This window comes from Rhinolophus sinicus, linkage group LG01, assembly GCF_036562045.2.
Source record: "Rhinolophus sinicus isolate RSC01 linkage group LG01, ASM3656204v1, whole genome shotgun sequence".
Classification (NCBI taxonomy): domain Eukaryota; kingdom Metazoa; phylum Chordata; class Mammalia; order Chiroptera; family Rhinolophidae; genus Rhinolophus; species Rhinolophus sinicus.
In genome coordinates, this window is record NC_133751.1 from 136,244,482 (window position 1) to 136,262,854 (window position 18,373).

At 30.5% G+C, this 18,373-nt stretch overlaps 1 long non-coding RNA gene across 1 annotated transcript in view; it reads left to right on the top strand.

Moving 5' to 3' along the window:
* Nucleotides 1-1,005: 1,005 nt before the first annotated feature.
* LOC141567432 (uncharacterized) overlaps nt 1,006-18,373 on the top strand; it is a 136,965-nt gene continuing 119,597 nt past the window's right edge. The window contains exon 1 of the long non-coding RNA XR_012490017.1: nt 1,006-1,137. This is a non-coding gene — a long non-coding RNA (uncharacterized LOC141567432). The remainder of the gene's footprint in view (nt 1,138-18,373) is intronic.

Consider the following 18,373-nt stretch of genomic DNA (forward strand, 5'->3'; position numbering starts at 1 on the left):
TTTAAATTCTAAAATTTTTCTGCTATTTGTGTGTGTGTGTGTGTGTGTGTGTGTGTGTGTGTGTGTGTGTGTATGTACATTCCAAAGTAAAGCTACCAAAGTTGAGAATTGTCTTTAAGATCCAGTCCGGGCTTTTGGTTCAGAGCAGTTTAGATAGTACAAGATCCAAATATTTGACATAGTAGTCATTAAAGATCAAAATCTAATGCAAACCTGATTCAAGGGATGCTCATCTGATAGTGTTTTATCCCTTATAGATATATGATACCTTGGTATCTGTGCATTTGCATGCATTCTATAGATGTTCAATCCCTCACTAAAGAAAACCTGGAATTCTAAAAGGAAGAATAAATTATATTATTGGCTAATGCTAATTGTTGTTTGTTTAGAAATCATCCCTAAGTTTTCAAAGAAACGTTGCTATCATTAACACACAGTGAAAACACACATGGACAATCCTTTGCTGTAATAACATCCACGTTCAGATGAATTTTATTTTATAAAATAGAGAGCTAAACATTTTATGGAAAGGACAATAACCTGTTAAGTGAAAGATGTAGGCAATTTTCTTTAGGAAATTAATTTGTTTTGAGTTGAATAAGTTATCAGAAGCAGAAGAGAGTTGACGATCTATTTTTAGCCACCGGTGAAAACTCATATGATTTCCTTCTCAGTCACTCATTAACAAAAAAACACCATTCACTATACAAGGTTCTACAAGTAAAAGTTTTTCCATTTGGATGGCCTTAAGAGAGCCTTGCAATGACAGATGGTTTAGTTAATTACAAAATTAAACTTTATGCTATTGAGACATAATTTCAGTGAATAATATTTTCCAGACAGAGTTAATAAGCAGCTTGCGGTTGAGTAGCCTTTTGCCCAAAAAAGGGAACCAGGTCTCTGTGACTACCTTCTACATTCAGAGAGCATGAGGGTAGAGGATGTTAACTTGACCACCATAGGAACTAAGTTCCAGTAACCTTATCAGAGTCTAACAGAGTGACCCCACCCTCCATGTTGTGAAAGAAGGATTGTTGAAATAGCACCTGGCATTTCACCCTGAACTCCTGTAACACTTGCTGATTCACTGACCACAGTGAGGGGAAAGTACACTAGATGTTCAACTGGCCTTCCTGGGTGAGTCCTGCTGGTAAATATGGACTCATCTGAGAAATCACAGGTTGTAACATTCACATACAGAAACTTTGATTTTTTTTAATGTAGCAGAGTAAACTGAGTTTTAAATTGTTGAACTGCACAGAGATTAAAACTAGAAATCTATTTGTGAAAGGAATGTCTTTTACAATGATGGATACTTTTATAATTGTTGTTTATGTATTTCTTACTGAAAAAGTAGTTGTGATTATTAGCATCTGGCATGACCAGAAGTCTGACTTTTGGTGAACAGATTTTCTCTAGGTAATTTGGGAAGGCTTTGCTTGACTGTACTTGATTAACTTGAATGAGTTAAAGAGATTTCATGCTGAGGCCACTAGTTCAGAAATTTTTAGTTTTAGAAATAGTATCTGATCTAAGTAGAACCAAGCAAGACTTAACTTGGATCTGTAAGAAATTAGGAAATTTATAATATATACAATGGTCTACAAGATTTTATTTTCACTTTTTTACATGTATGTTTGAGATAATAGCTATATATATATATATATATGACTTACAGTAGGAACAAACTGCACTCTTGTGTTTGTGTGTTGTTTGTCCTTCATGAAACAAATAAACAACAACAGATAATAATGAACCGATTTTTCCCTCCAAAAAATTGATGACTGCTTTTACTCAAAGTATAGAAAAAGTCAGAACTAACTGGATGATAAATTAACAGCCACACAGACAACATTCAAATAATGATCCTATGATGAATATTCTCCTGTTCAATTTCCTAATTATATCTTAAGTAGTTTTTTTTTGAAATGTTTGTTACATGATGGTTTAGTTATGTCTTTTTCATTTTATATCACTGCAGGAAGCTTAACAGTGTATGTAGCATATTTAATGGAAACTTAAAATGAGTAAATGACTAGACTCACACTTCTTAGAATATGACTATCAAAATTTAAATAAATTTAACAAATTCTTCCTAAATCTATAAAATATTGTTTAGCTTATAAAATCTATAGATTACATCTATACTCCTTGAAATTTAAAAACAAACAACTCTATTTTTAATGGTTATAGCACAGACTGTGGTCTAATGGCCTAGGAGCAGAGTTATGATCAATGACTTGTAAAATTTATTAGAAAATCATAACGAAAATGCAGAAGCCACAATTTCTATGATTAGAATATCTCTATAAGTTCGTGGGAGACTGGATGAGGAGAGTGAATCAACATTTTTTGTGCCCCTCGAATATGTGCTGTACATCATTGCACTTTATTTTAATGAAATTGGTAAGAACTTAAGAAACTAAGGATCAGGGCAATTGTTAAATTATTTAGAACAGACAGAATGATACTAATTCTTACCAATTTGTACAGATGGTCTTCAGTTTAATATGTTTAATTTTTAAAATAAACTATATTGAGATATAACATAAATACAATAAAATATCCATTTAAAGCATACTTAAAAGATGTGCACGTAAATAACCACCACCACAATAATATAGGATATTTTCATAAAGTTCATTTATTTCCCAAACTAGTCACCACTCGCTTTCCAATCAACACCAGGAAACCACCCATCTGCTTTCTGTCTCCATATTACTTTGGTTCATCTACAATTTTGCATCAGTGGTATTCAATATGTATTCTCTAGTGTCTGGCTAATTTTACTCAGCCTAGTAGTTTTGAGATTCATCCATGTATTGTACATCAGTAGTTCTCACTTTCTTTTCCCTAAGATGTAATCAATTCTATTGTATGAGTTTACCATGATTTTTTTTAATCCATTCATCTGTTGATAGACATTTGGGTTATATCCAGTTTTTGACTGTCATCACGAATACAGCTTCTTTGCATATTTATTTAAAGTGAAATAAGTCAGACAAAAAGTCAAGAACCTTAATTTCACTAATATGTGTAATATAAAACTGAAAACAACAAACAAACAAGACAAAAACAAAACAAAAACTCATTGACACAGACAGCAGTTTAATGTTTACCAGAGGGAAAGGGGGCAGAGTGGGTGGTAGAAAATGGTAAAGGGGGTAAAAATATATGGTGATCAAAGGAGAATTAACTCTGGGTGGTGAGCATGCAATGCAATATGTAGATGATGTATTATAGAATTATATTCTTGAAACCTATGTAATTTCACTAAGCAATATCGCTCCAATAAATTTAATAAGAAATAAATAAATGAGTTTATATTTTACTTTTTTAAAAATAAAAAAGAACATGTTTTCATTTATGTTCGTTAAATACCAAGAAGTGGAATTGCTAATTCATACGAATAGTACAGGTTTAATTTTATAGAAAATTGACAAACAACTTTCCAAAATGGATGAATTTTTGGTACATCTTTGCTTTCATCAGAAAATGTGTGAGATTTCCAGTTGCTCCACATCTTCACTATTACTTGATTGTCAGGATTTCATTTTTTGCTTTGTTTCATTTGCTTGGTTTTCTTTGGTATTCTTTTGGGTAGTTGTTACTCATTTGAATTCCTTGATGACTAACAATGTTGAATATATTTCCATGTGCTTATTGTCCATTTGTATTTCTTCTTTTATGAATTGTTATTTCTCATACTTTGCCTTTTTAATAGGATTGTTTGTCCTTTTTTATATATTCTAAATACAAAATTTTATCAGATATATGCATGGTGAATATTTTTCCCCAGGCAGTGGCTTTCCTTCACATTTTCTTAACAATGTTTTTTTGAAAAGCAGAATATTTTAATTTTGCTAACACCAATTTATCATTTTTTTCTTCTAATGATCAATGTGTTTTTCCTATCAAATACATGTTTTTCTTATCATATTTTCTACCTGAGTTTTACAATTTTAGTTTTTAATTTATTTTAGTGATCCTTTTTGGGTTATTTTTTATGTATGGATGAAGAGAACAAATTTATAATTGCTTTTTTCCACTTGGATATCCAGGTTTTCTATAACCTTTTTGGAAAAACTGTTTTGTTGATTGGATTACCTTGGCTCCATTGTCAGATATCAGTTGACCCTACAGCTATTGTGTTAGATTAAAGACTATCCAAAACCAGCATCCAAATATCTTGATTACCTTAGTATTTTAGAAAGATGTTGTCAGGTTCTATGTGTCCTCCAAAATTGTTCCTCATTTCAAATTGTCCAGCTTTCCTATATTCTTTGCATTTAGAACTAACCCTTCAACACGCACACATACACACAACCATCAGGATTGTTATTTGTATTTTATTGAATCAATAAAGTAATTTGGAGACTTGGTGTCTTACATTTATTCCTCCAATGCATGGCATATTAATTTATTTAATAGCTTTGGGCATAGGTTTTTGTTTTTGTTTTACATATTTTGTTAATTTTGTCCCTAATTGGTCCATATTTTTGATATTTTAATTGATATTTTAAATATTTATGTTTCAACTTATTCATTGCTGGATTATAGAAACATAATTGTTTTCTTTCTTTTTTTTTTTTTTTTTTGGTGTGTGTGTGGGTTTTCTGACTTTATATCCCATGAACTAAGTAAGTTACTAGTTCTAGGGATATTTTTGTAGATTCCTATGCTTCGTAGCACAAGAACACACCTCTTCTAAATAAATGAAGTGTTTTTTTTCTTTTGTTCCAATATATTTCTTGTATTTTTTGTCTTGTCTTAATGCACAAGCTAAGGCTTTCAGTGTGATAGTCAATACTAGTAAGATGAGGCATTCTTGCCTTGTTGCAGGCTTAGAGGAAAGTGTATGATCTCTATACTCTTACTCCGTGTAACAGAAATCCTATTAAATTTACTGTTTTATGGCCTACTATATAGACTATCTTGGTGAATGTTCCATGCACACTTGAAAAAAACATGCATTGTGGTGTTTATTGTGGAATGAGTGGTGTTCTATAAACAGTAATTAAGTCATATTTGTTTTTAATATTATTCACATTTCCCTTATTCTTACTGATTTTGTTTTTTTTGTTTTCAAATTATTAATATCTAAGAATTATTATTTAATTCAAATATAACCTTAGTGGCTTTTATATTATTGTGATCCAATATTTGATTTTATATTTCTTTTTATTTATACAAAGTATACAACGTTGATGTTGTTTTATATGCGCAATGCTTGTTTAGAGACATAAAATTTACCATATTTTTGGCTCATGTTTCACTACATCTCTCACATTCTTTCAAAAGTCATTTCTTTCTTTCTTTCTCTTCTCTCTCTTTTTTTTTTTTTTTTTTTTGTGGGAGGTGTCATAAAAGCTCTCTGTGTTAGTTTGTCCACAAATTCCTAAAATGTAGCTTACCTGGGTTTATACTTTCTCTAGGGCTATTTTAACAATGGACTACACAATGGCTTGAAACAAAAACAATTTATTGTTTCCCAGTTTTGGTATCTAAAAGTCTGAAATCAACATGTCAGTGGGGCTATGCTCCCTCTGAAATCTATAAGGAACAATCTGCCCTTGACTCTTCCTGGCTTCTGTTGGTTTACCTGTAATTCTTGGCATTCCTTGGTTTGCAGCTCCAAGACTTCAATCTCTATCTCTATTGTCACAGGACCTTCTCTCTTGTATGCCTTTGTCTCCTCTCTTTATAAGGACACCAATCATATTGGATTAAGAGCCCACCCAGTCCAGTATGATTTCATCTTAAATAATTACATTTACAACTGATGTGTTTTCAAATAAGGTCACATTCTGAAGTACTGGGTATTAGGACTTGACCATATCTTTTTGGGGGACAAAATTCAAACCATCACACTGAGTACAGAATTCTGATGAGCAGTTGTTTTTCACCGATTTAGGTTTTTCAAAGCTAACTATTTTGAAGACGTTATTAACTGCTTTCTTGCTTCCATTGTTACTATTACAGAAGTCAGTTCTTCCTATCATTCATTTCTAGTTTATCTTCATTTTTTCCCCTCTGGTTCCTTTTAACAATTGTTCCCCTACATTGCCATTCTGCAGTTTCACAATGATTTGTACCAATATGCATTTCTCTGTGTTTTTCAACTCAGAATTGACTTGGCTTCCTGAGCTCAATAATGATTAAATTATATTAAGTCAGAAAAATTCTTACCAGGTATTGTCTTGAAAAATCCCTCTCTGCAGTTGTCTCAACTCCTCTGAAACTCTGGTTACATGTGTTTTAAAACTTCTCCCTTTCCATTATTATTGCATTTCATGACACAAATTCCTCTTGCTCCAAATTACCAGGGATTGTTTTATGTCCCTAGGGCAAAATGTGGCATCACTATTTATTTTTGCAATGGATATAATATGCACTTTCTTAATTATTTTTGGTGTATAGCAAATATCCAAATTATATGTATATATTATATATATATGATATATATATATAATTTATGAAAATATAAATAGAAAAATAAATAAATATATAAATATAGATATACATTAATATAAAATAAATATATGTTTTCATAAATATATGGATTTTCATATATATAAACATATTTTTTTAAATCTTCTGTTTTCAGTAGGAGTGTATGTAAGGGGCTTCTGTGGAGATGAAGTCTACCATATTGCAGGAAATATAAGTTCAGGACTCAGAACCATATGTTTAATATTAAGGTCAGTTTAGTATAAAATGATCTAAGTGTGTTTTACTTCAACATAGGTAAGAGAAACCTGTAATCTAAATGATGGCAAAATATAAATTATTTTTCAACAATGATTTAAAAATGTGGTACACAAAATACAATTGACAAGAATGAATTAGATCTATTTTTCCCATCAAAATGAAAGAACTTTGATGTAAGAAATCCTCACATAGGAAAACTTTAAAACATTCAGAAAACTGACTACTGTGGAAATATTTATTCAAGCCAAACATAAAATAACCATCTTTATATCTTACTTAAGATCTGATTAATCATACAATAATTATTTTTGTTTTATTTTCTGAAACTAGTTTCCAACTAATTGAATATATTATTTGCCCTTTTTTCTTTTTGCTAGTATTCTCTTTTCTTTAGTGAATTGTTGGAAACTATGTATACGTATGCATATATGCATCAGAGTTACAAATAGCAGAGTATTTTATTTTTAATTAAAGTTTATTGGGGTGACAATTGTCAGTAGAGTTACATAAGTGCAGAGTATTTAAAACTTTAAATGGAATATTGTAAAATGTAATTGCATTCAGAATCCTCTTCTTGGGCTTCTAGGCTAGCTAGCAGTTTTCCCTCTCCTTTCCATTCTAACTCACTTGAAAATAAATTCTGTTAAGGGTGGGAAACTGGGGCGGCTTTTTCCACAGCGTATATTAAGTGGCAGTGGTACACAATACAGACAATTATTTCATATTTCATTGTCAATAAGATTAGATAAGAAAGACTCCATGTACTGATCAATTAATTATATTATAAAATCATTAACTTCTTTTTTTATTTATGTTAAGTATTTTCTAGGCTTTGAAGTTTTCAACCATTGGGGGAAAAAATATATTTACTGTATATTTCTTACAAATTGCAGTTGTTCTGTGATTTGTTTTAAATCTACACATTAAGAAAAATACATTGCAAAGACCAGCATACATTTTTTTAAAGTAATTAAGAGCTACCTTGGAGACTATGAGTTGGTGTTAAAAAAATAAAATATAAACTCTCAAGAGTTGGTATTATCCTTTTCCATCTTTATTTTTCATGTCAATTATATAATTACAAATTAATTCTGTATTAATATGAGAATTCTACAGAAAGTTAAAGGAAAGCTTAAAATGGATGTATTATAATAATAACTGATATAAAAGGATATATTGTTATTTTTAGGTTGAATTGCTAACATTAGCATTGGAAGAATAAGAGATACTTTTTTGTGTGTGTGCTTCTAATATCTATTCTGACAATTCCAAAATTAAAAATAATTGATTGGTTATTATTAGTCATTTCCATTGAACTATATATATTTAGGGCAAGTAATCAGTTTATTTTAAACAACTGAATAATTCAACTGTGTTCTGAGACCTGTTGAACTGAAATTTATTACTGATATCTATAACTTGTGATTTTTGCTAAAATGATTTTGCTAATATCAGCAGGCGATTTTTGTGTGCAAAAGATTGAAAATGTCTTCTAGCATTGTTTTTAAAATGTAAATAATTGGCAAACTTGAGTTATACATACATAGAAAATCTGATGTATTTTCACTTTCTTCGTTGATTGTATCAGCCATAAACAAAGCACTCCAGTCATTTTTTTGATGGTTTTTATTGTTCTGTTTTAGAATAATTCAAGTAAATTTGTTTTATTTTTAAAAAGAATCTTTTATTATTACAGAATTCATAAATATGTATTGTATAGATTAATGACATTTTGACAAGTAAATATAAAGCATGACAAAAGATTACATTCTCACTACCCACAATTGATGTCTTCTGATATTTTTTAATGCATATTTTTTGTATATATTTATGTGCAAAACACAGATACAAACCAGCATATAACTGTTTTTTAAAGAAATTTCTTTCTCTTGTAATAGTTTTAGATTACAGAAAATTTGCAAAGATTCTGTGTGTGTTTTGTAATTTTGTTTTTTCTTTTTTAATTAATTAATTACTTTAGTTAATTAATTTTTTTATTAGTTTCATGTGTACAAAACATTGTAATAGTTAAACATTTATCATTTATACACCTCACAAAGTGATAACCCCCTTCCCCAATCTACTACCCCTCTGACATCGCATACAGCCATTACGTTCCCACCATCTCTATTCCTTATGAATCTTGATTTTTCAATTATTGATCTCCATCTTTCCATTTCAGTAAATTATCTTCTCATCTAATGTATAGATTATATTAATATTTCCTGATACGTGGATATAATCTCAGACCAAGCTCTGCCTCTAAATGGCATTCCCTTAAATAGCACGTAATCTAATAAAGCCCCCTTTTTATGAGGAGACTAGGCCAGCTTTCTCACAGAATAGTCGTATTCTCCCTTCTGGATTTGTCTGCTCTCTTGTTTTGCTTTATTTTGTTTGATTTTTGTTTATTTATTTTTCGTTAACATTTCATGATGTGGCATCAATAAAACAATTGTTGTGTGTCAGAAACACTGCATTTTTCTTCTGATTTTCTTGGTAATAATGTGGTATTTATATAGACATTCAACTTTCTGGCACCTCATTCTTTTCACGTGTTTTTAAAAGACATTGAATTAGATGGTCATTTCCAACTTTTCTGACTTTAAATTCACATTGTTACATAGAAATAATGTGTGTGTATATTATGAATTACTTATTAAAGAGAAACATTTTTTATCCAGGACTATTAAATGCAATGGATATTTTGTATATAATACAAATGGGCTTTGATCACTGTGATTTAATTAACCAGTTAAAATTTATGATAACTCATTATTTTCAGTAAATTACTTCTTATGACATATTTTACATGAGTTTATTTATTTATTATTGATTGATTGATTGATTGATTGATTGATTGATTTAACTATTCCTTTAAGAAATTTTAAAAATACTTAAAACAAAAATCAGGTTTGTTTTATAGTCCAGAAAGTGGTTTACCTTGGTAAATGTTCCTTCTACATTTGAAAAAATGGAGTGTTTTTCTGTTGTGCAGTAGAGTTTTTAAGAAATTTCATTTTAGACTAATTGTTTGATGGCATTGTTGACCTTTGCTATACTTTTACTGACTTTTTTGTACCATCATTTACTACTTGCTTTATCAATTATTGATAAGGAGTTTTGAAGTGTCCGACATGATTGTGAATATATCTATTTCTCTCTTCACTTCCATTAGTTTTTGCTTTTAATATTTTAAACCTCTGTTGTTAGGAGCATGAATATTTAGAATGGTAAGTCTTGGAGAATTTCAATTCATGCTGTCTCGCTGTACCTCATAATATTTGCATGGTCTATCTGTTTATATCCTTTTCCTTTTAACCTATCTTCTATGTCTTTCTGTTTAAAATAGATTTGCCTTTTCTCCAAAACTAACAATTTCTTTCCATTTATTTGCTTCTTTAAAACATTCATATTTAATAAGGTTATTGGTATGATTAAATTTAAATATATTATCTTGTTAACTTTTCTAAATTTATCTATCTCGTTTTTGTGTCTTTACCTCCTTTTCTGCCCTTTTTAAATTAATTTAATATTTTTTTATGATTTTATTTCATCACTTTTAATGACTTATTTATTCATTTATTTGCATTTTCCTAGTGGTTTTCTTAAAGATTTATAATACACATCCTTAATTAAGCAAAGTCTATTTCACATCATAGTATGGCACTTTATATGTAGGGTAAAGTTCTCATAATCATATACTCCTCCTCCCCCACCATTCTTTGTGCTGTATTTTGTTACACCTTGTATTTTAATTTAATTAACACCAATGTATTGCCACTATTTGTCTTTTACAGAGTGAGCTATACTTTAGAGTAACTAAAAAACGATGAAAAGTGAATTTAAATTTGCCTTTATGTATTCTGTTTTTAGTGCTTTTCATTTACTTGTGTAGATTGATCTTTTCAGCCTCATAATTTTTCTGTCTGAAAAATTTTCTTTAAAAGTTCTTATAATTTTTCTGGCAATATACTTCTTGAATTTTGCTTGCTGTGAAAGTCTTTTATTATTTCTTCATTTTTGAAAGACATTTTTTGTGGGTATAAAGTTCTGAATTGATAATTTCTTTAGTACTTTCAATTTGTCAATCTATTGTCTCTTGGTTTCCATGGTTTCTAAAGAAAAGACTATTGTAATTATTTTCTTTTTTTCTCTGTATGTAAAGCTTCTTTTGCCTCTCCTCCCCTGGCTGACTTCAGTATTTTCTATTTGTCTTTTGTGTTCAACAATTTGAATATGTCATGTTGAAGTGTGGTTATGTTATGGAGTTTATCTAGGTAGGTATTTTCCGAGCTTATTAGATCTATGGTTTTGTCGATAAATTTGCAAAATTCTAGGCCGTTATTGCTTCGTGTATTTCTTACCCTCTGTTCTGTCTTTCTTCTTCATCTGGGACCAATTGCACATGCATTACAATTATGATACTGTCTCACAAAACTTGAATGTTTTATTCTGATGTTTTTCTTTTCTTTTTTTAAACTATTTTTTTCTTCTTTGTTCTTGGGTTTGAGTAATTTCTATTGGACTGTCTTCAACTTTGCTGATTCTTACCTTAGCTGTTTTTATCTGTTTTTATTCTATTTTTTAGCACATTGCAGATATTCTACATCTCTATCACTGTGGTTTCCATTTATAGCATTTCCATTTAGTTCTCTCTTATAGTTTCCATCTCATCTGATTTTGCATTTAACTTTCTTTTGTATTCTTTAAGTATGAATTATTTTAAATTAACTTAGTGATACTTTATGATTAATATAACTTGGGAAGACAACTAGTTGACCATTCACAAACACATTGTAGAAACTTAAAAAAAATAAAATAGATTTATAAAGCTGTCTAAGCAAAGTTATACCAATTGGTTTTTAACCTAAATTAAGAATCAACAATATGCCCAAAAACAGCACAATTAAGAAAAAAAGATAAATGCAAGTAATACAATAAGTTATATAATAGAAATGGTGCTCAAAGATAAAAGTGGTACATTTACTTGAATTCTAATTTAGCTGGCTAAGCAGTAAATTTAATTAGACTTTTAACTTGTGTCACCAGTTTCCTATATCTTTCTATTGCTTTGAAATGTACAATAAATTCCAAAATTGAATGAGACAACTTGTCCAAAGCATAGTTTTTTATGTCTAATACTTTGTTGAGAGGTTCCAGGCAATGACAATCCTAAATTTAATTTCCTTAACACCTATTATTTGCTCAAATGCCTTCCCTGTTTTCTATCTATAGCACTAATTTATTGAAAGAATAGGCAACATTTAAACCCTCATTCCTATGAAACTTCTTGATGTTTCAAAAATATCTGTTTAGCATATACAATACACACATATTTCTACACATCATTGTAGGACTTTAGTAATAATAAAATAAAGTCATGCCACAATGTTGTTTATAGCCTGGAAATATACTAAAACAAACCAACACAATTTAGGATACCATGGACAAGGGACTTATAATCTGGTTTTGGCCCAACCACTTTGATAAAAGGGCTTCTGAAAAGGTCACCAATGATCTCTCTCTAAAATACACAATATTTCTAGCTTTTTTTTAATCCTGATTTCACTACAACACTCAAAATGTGAAACAGTTTCCATCATCTTTTCATTGTATTGGGACTGCTTCTGTAGTCTCCAAAATTGTACTGATTTATGATTAAAATACCCGTACTGCATATAATAAAAAAATAGTCAAACAATATAATAAGGTGTTTATTTGCATGCTGTGTGCTCACGTATGCTTTTTATCGATACAATTGTAGAATGCAGGCACTCTATTTGTATTGTATTTTTTTTGCTCATTTTGTTTATTTTTGCTATTATATTCATTTTGCTATCACAGTGATATTGGCAATAAAGTATAGAAGGCATCTCTCTCTTTTATAACTGCTTTCAGTGCTAAGAAATCCCTTCATGGAGATACTGCATGGAATGGTTTATGGTTTTTAAATAGCTTCCTATATGTAAAACATTCTATATGTGTATATGTTTAAACACTGACTATTAGATGCTTTCTTAGGAGTATTGCATCCTTTCATCAAGACTTTTTACTATAGTTTAACTTTAAAATATTCTTTTTGCAAAGAAAGATTGGACAAGGAGGTTCATGGATTTGGTGAATATTGTTTGATGTCCAATGTATCATGTTGACACACTATATGACAGAAACTTATAATTGTAGATACATGGAAATGACTTGGAAGATTGATCATAAAATCATAATTTATCATTGCGTTGGCACAAACTTGTCTATAATAGTTTCTCAAACTTTTTTTTTTATCCTCCAGAGGAAACTTTTCAAAATATTTTTCTCTTAATTCCTTGTCCCACAAAATTTTAATGTCACAAAATGCTGTATATCTGTTTATGTAATATGACCCTTTTAAGGGCCATATTACAAAGCATTATAATATTTGAAGTTTTTTATACCCCATGATCCAATATTTTTCTCCCTGGGGGACTGATACCACCCTTGTCTAGAATGCATTGTCTGTAATATAAACTCATCATGGTGATTTTACTATATCTTTTACTTTATTTTATTTCAATTAAGAAACCTTAGTATACAAGTTATAAGGATAATTTAAATTCTAAATATTTGCATTCTAAATTTTGTTTTTATATTATTCTCTGTATATTTCCACAATGATTTAGTTCCATGTTAAGTACTTTTTAGTTGTAGAGTCTCATGCCATCAATTTGTAGCACTAGAGTATAAATAGAATACAAATGAAATATAAATATAAAAATATAAATAAATATATATGTATATATACATATATATGTGTGTATATATATACATATATATGTGTGTGTGTGTATATATATATATATATATATATATATATATATATATATATATATATATGTAATTTTCTTCTTCCCTTGCAAAGTAGTTTGAGGTTCATTGAAGCCATAATTTGTGAAGAAATCAGTCAGTTACATGACATGGGAGACCAATTATGCAAAAAACTAAGCTTCATATGAATGAAAGTAGAGGAGGTATTCAATAAGTGATGGAAAGCACAAAGAAATAATTTAAAACAACAAGGTAACTTCATGAATAATGCTATCATGGATACTTGATGATGGACTCATTTTGCTGAAATGACTACAGTGCATTCGGGAAAAGGTATTTTCTTGATATAATCTTAAAATTGTAATCATATGATCATTACATCTGGAAAATAACAGTCAAAATTAAACTGAACTTTGGATACTGCAATTTTTACATGGCTCTGTCAAATGTCAGGCTTCTGTCTCGCTCACCAATTTCAAAATGTTTCACTATGATTTCAAACAGTGAATCATCCCATCCTGTGCCAACCATCTGTTTTGTCTGCCCCCTCATTGACTCAAATTAGATGATGGAGGGCAAGGCAGGTTCTTAAGAGCAGCCATTAACACTAGCGGAAAGAAGGTTCTGGCAACAGACTTTCCATTGGAAATTATGGACCATTAAAAGTGTCAAGAAGAAACTTACAGACAGAGCAATGAAGAGTAAAATAAAGCTATGGATGAGGAAAGTGTGGAAGAAAATATTAAAAGATAAAAAGATTAGCTAATCAATATACAAATAAATTATAAAACACGTTGAGAAATTTTTAGATAACAAGAGGAAAAATTGGGTGAAAACCATTGGGTAAGAATCTATATATGACAGAAAATCATATCTCTTTATGAAAAATATTGCTATCTTCTATATTTAAATGTGCTCTGTAGACTAGGATTCATATTTGTGAAAAGTTGAGTAATAAAAAATAACTTACTATCAATTTATTTTGTATTGATCATGTTTGAAAAACTGAGAAAATAATCCAATGGATTTATAGACATGAGATAATGAACATGCTTTAGGAAAATTCTTCCAGATACCATGAAAGGACAAAGTTTAGCAGATATCAATTTTTCTGGTAAAATTCTCCATCCTTTTGTCTGAAAGAAAGAATGTTCTTAAATATAAACAAAGAGTGCGAAAAAACTAGAAAAATATAGACTCTTTGCTTGGTTATTTTTTATATACAATAGTCATTAATTTAGTTGATTTATTAAAGATTTCTCAAAAGTAGACAAATGTAGACAATTTTATCAGTATATTTTTCAAATAACATAAAATGTCTATTTCTATTATTACATTATTATAAAATAACATACCTTACCTTATTGTATAAACATAATTTTATCATGAAATATCAATTAAAATTTAATAGAATTGTGCATTCTTTAAAATATTTTCCTATGTAATTTGTAAGATATATTTATATTCATCTAATGCTACTGCTTTCTTAATTAAAAACAACAAAACAACAACAATCAGAACGTACTAGAATTTGACTTTGTTGCATTTTACTGCGCTTTGAGTAGTATACTGATAAAAATAATTGAAGGCTCTATAATGTCACTTTCTATCATCAATCTATTTTCATTACATGTAGTCTCTTCCTTAAAAAGGAATCCTGACTTGGACACTGCTTACCATTGCCACTATCTTCCAAGCCCCATATCAGCTCCTCTGAACTGCTGAAATGATCTCTCCTCTTAACTGGTTCTCACTGCTTCCTCTCTTATTCCTCATAAGCTATTTTAACACCAGATGTCAGAGTTACAGTTATCTTTTAAAACTATATATTAATAGATTGTTCTCCACTGATCACAACACTCCGATGACTTACCACCCAACTTAGCAGAAAACGCACAGCCTTCCCTATGGCCTATGAGACCTACAGGATCTGCTCCCTTGCCCACCTCTCCAGTCACTGCCCTACTGCTCCTGATCCTTCACTTTGCTCTAACCACACTGGCCTTTCACACCTTTCCTACATCAACACCTTTGCTTTTCTTCTTTCTTCTGCTGAGAAACCTCTTCTCTCACATATTTTTGCAGAGCTAATTGTATCAATTTTGTCAGACCCTGCCCAGATGTTTGTCTGTTTAACAACAACAAAAGCTTTTCTTGCCTGTCAAAAATAGGCCGTTTCTATGTAATTTTATTAACAATTGTCACCCCAATAAATAAATTAAAAAAAATAGGCCATTTCTTTTCCCGTGAATTTGTCTCATAAAGTTTATCAATACTGAAAACTGTATTATATACTTCTTTTACCAATTTAATTTTAGTTTCCTTTACCAGAATGTAAATTCCTAAAAACAAAGATATTTGCTGTCTTTTTTATTACTGTATCCTCACATTTCTATCAGTGCCTGGCACAGAGTAATTATGTGATAAATACTTCTAGAATTAAATATTGAAGAAATGAATGAATTAATTAATTTTGGATATTATCTTAAATTCTTTAAGTTTATTTTCTCCAAACACAAATCCTCAACATGTTAAACTACCTTCATCTATCATTTCGTCTTCTCATTTTTTTAACACTAATAATTTTTGCTTATGACTCCCAAATTTTGTTCTCGAACTGGCCTTTTCTCTTAAGCTTGCTAAATTATACATTTATTTAGCAAATTGCAGTTTCTAAGTTCATGTCACTGTCACGAATGCCTTGGTAAGAGAGGAAAGGGACCAAACAATGTGATTGAAAGAATCTACTTATCTTTTAGGAGCTTATAATCTAGTAGAATGATGTTATTTAATTGTAGAAATATGGACACTTCTTAAGGAAGCATGTGATATTAAAGAACTGAAGGTTATTTCCAAATGTGATAGTCCAGGAGATTTTCATAAAGACGGTGGCATTTGATATACCCCTTGGAAAATTTTTTCATTCAAGGTGAGGTGAGAGAAGAATAGAGTATTTTAAAAGGAAACACCATGAGCAAAGGCATCTAGGCTCAAGATTTTATTAGTGAATGGTAAGCACTGTGGTATGGATGAGGCAAGGATTCATAAGAAGGAGTGGTAATAAAGCTTGAGAGATAATTAAGAACCATATTTTGAAAGGTGTTTTAAAATGTGGTAAGGAACATACATTCTTTAATGATCAAAGATTAAAGCGGAAGGACAATATCAACACAGTGAATTGTTTTTTTGTTGTTGTTTTGTGTTTAATTTTTAGAACACTATGCAAAATAGATTAGAAACAGATGAAGTTAGAATCAAGGCAGCTTTTAGGACATAATTTTTTAATATAATACAGTGTAATAATAACCCAGGTAGTGACAGTAGGAAAGTCATGTAAGATAGAGATCTGATGTTTATGTTTTCATGTATCCTGGGAAGGCTGATCCCGAACTATGTTATTTCTATAGCCAATTCTGCAAAATCATGCAGACAGAATTGTGAGGGGGCAGCATTAAGCAGCCATCGATGTGGGTGTGACACTGTTCCCTCTGACTAGAGCTGACTAGAACAAATAGGCATCTGACCCAAAGGCAGACTCTCTCTTGATGTGACAGTGATTGTGTGTGAGATGTAAGGCAGCTTGAAATGAAGGATTTTTACAAATGTGTGTCATGTCATTAATTGTACTATTCAGATTTCCTCTCAGGGAAATCTGAATCCAAGTTACATATGGAAAGAACCTGAAAGGGTACACTCAGCGGCCACTGTTGAGGGAGCAGCTCTAAGCAACTATCTGACGTGGGAATGACCCTGTTCCCTCTGATTAGAGCTGACTGGACCAAATAGGCATCTGACCCAATGATCAAGAGATCACAAACTTTTAATAAGTCAAAGCTATGAGTACAAACACAATGAATCAGCAGAAACTAGGGTAATAAGAAAAAATATAACAGATAGTTGGTGTAGGCAGAAGCAGAGCACACTGATGATGTAAATTAATGTCAGAACATTTTTTTTCATATATGTATGAATGTCTTTGTATGTTTTCTTGGGAGAAGTGTCTGTTCAGGTCCTCTGTCCATTTGTAATTGAATTGTTTGGGGTTTCTTTGATATTGAGTTGTGCAAGTTCTTTATATATTTTGGATATTAGTTCCTTATCAGAGGGGTTGTTTGCAAATATCTTCTCCTATTCAGTTGGTTACCTCTTGTTTCATTGGTGGTTGATTTTGCTGTATATAATGTAGTTTTCAGTATTGATAAACTTTATGAGAGAAATTCATGGGAAAAGAAATGGCCTATTTTGGACAGGCAAGAAAAGCTTTTATTGTTGTTGTTATTGCTGTTGTTAAGCAGAAGCTTTTTAGTTTGCTATAGTCCCACTCATTTACTTTTGCTTTTACTTCCCTTGCCTTTGAGTTCAAATTCATAAAATCCTCTCTGAACCCAAGGTCCATAAGTTTAGAACCTATGCTTTCTTTAGTCCAATTCTTTTAGGTCTTATGTTTAGGTTTTTGATCCATTTTGAGTTAAATTTGGTACATGGTGACAATAGCAGTTTAGTTTCATTCTTTTGCACATGGCTGTCCAATTTTCCCAGCAACATTTATTGAGGAGGCTGTCTTTTCTCCATTGTGTGTTTTTGGCTCCCTTGTCGAAGATTATCTGCCCATACATATGTGAACTTATTTCTGGGTTCTCGGTTCTATTCCATTGGTCTGTGTGTCTTTTTTTCTGCCAATGGGTTTTGAGATTATTATGCTAAGCAAAGTAAATCAAACAGAAAAAAAATTGAGAACCACATGATTTCACTCATATGTGGGATATAGAACTGAAAGCAACAAATGAACAAGACAAACAAACGAAAACTCACAGATACAGACAGCAGTTTAGTGGTTACCAGAGGGCAAGGGAGAAGG